Source organism: Rissa tridactyla, chromosome 1, assembly GCF_028500815.1.
Source record: "Rissa tridactyla isolate bRisTri1 chromosome 1, bRisTri1.patW.cur.20221130, whole genome shotgun sequence".
NCBI classification, from domain to species: domain Eukaryota; kingdom Metazoa; phylum Chordata; class Aves; order Charadriiformes; family Laridae; genus Rissa; species Rissa tridactyla.
The window spans coordinates 49,039,400-49,039,643 of NC_071466.1; positions in this window are offsets into that span (position 1 = coordinate 49,039,400).

Consider the following 244-nt stretch of genomic DNA (forward strand, 5'->3'; position numbering starts at 1 on the left):
AAAACTGAAATGATGGTTCAGTCCGGTGATGTTTTTAAGGGATGAGTCCACACACGGCCGGTTTTCCTTAGGAAAACAAGCCTGGCTTTGGCCAGGCCCCTGCGTGTGGCACGGTGCCGCCCTCCCCGCCTCACCCCTCTCCGGCCGGCCGGGGCCCTCCGCCGGCCGCCCCGTGCCCTGTGGGCGGGCGCGGCCTCCTTTCGGCCCGGCCTCCCTCAGCGCCGCCACTTTCCCCGCCCGCCCG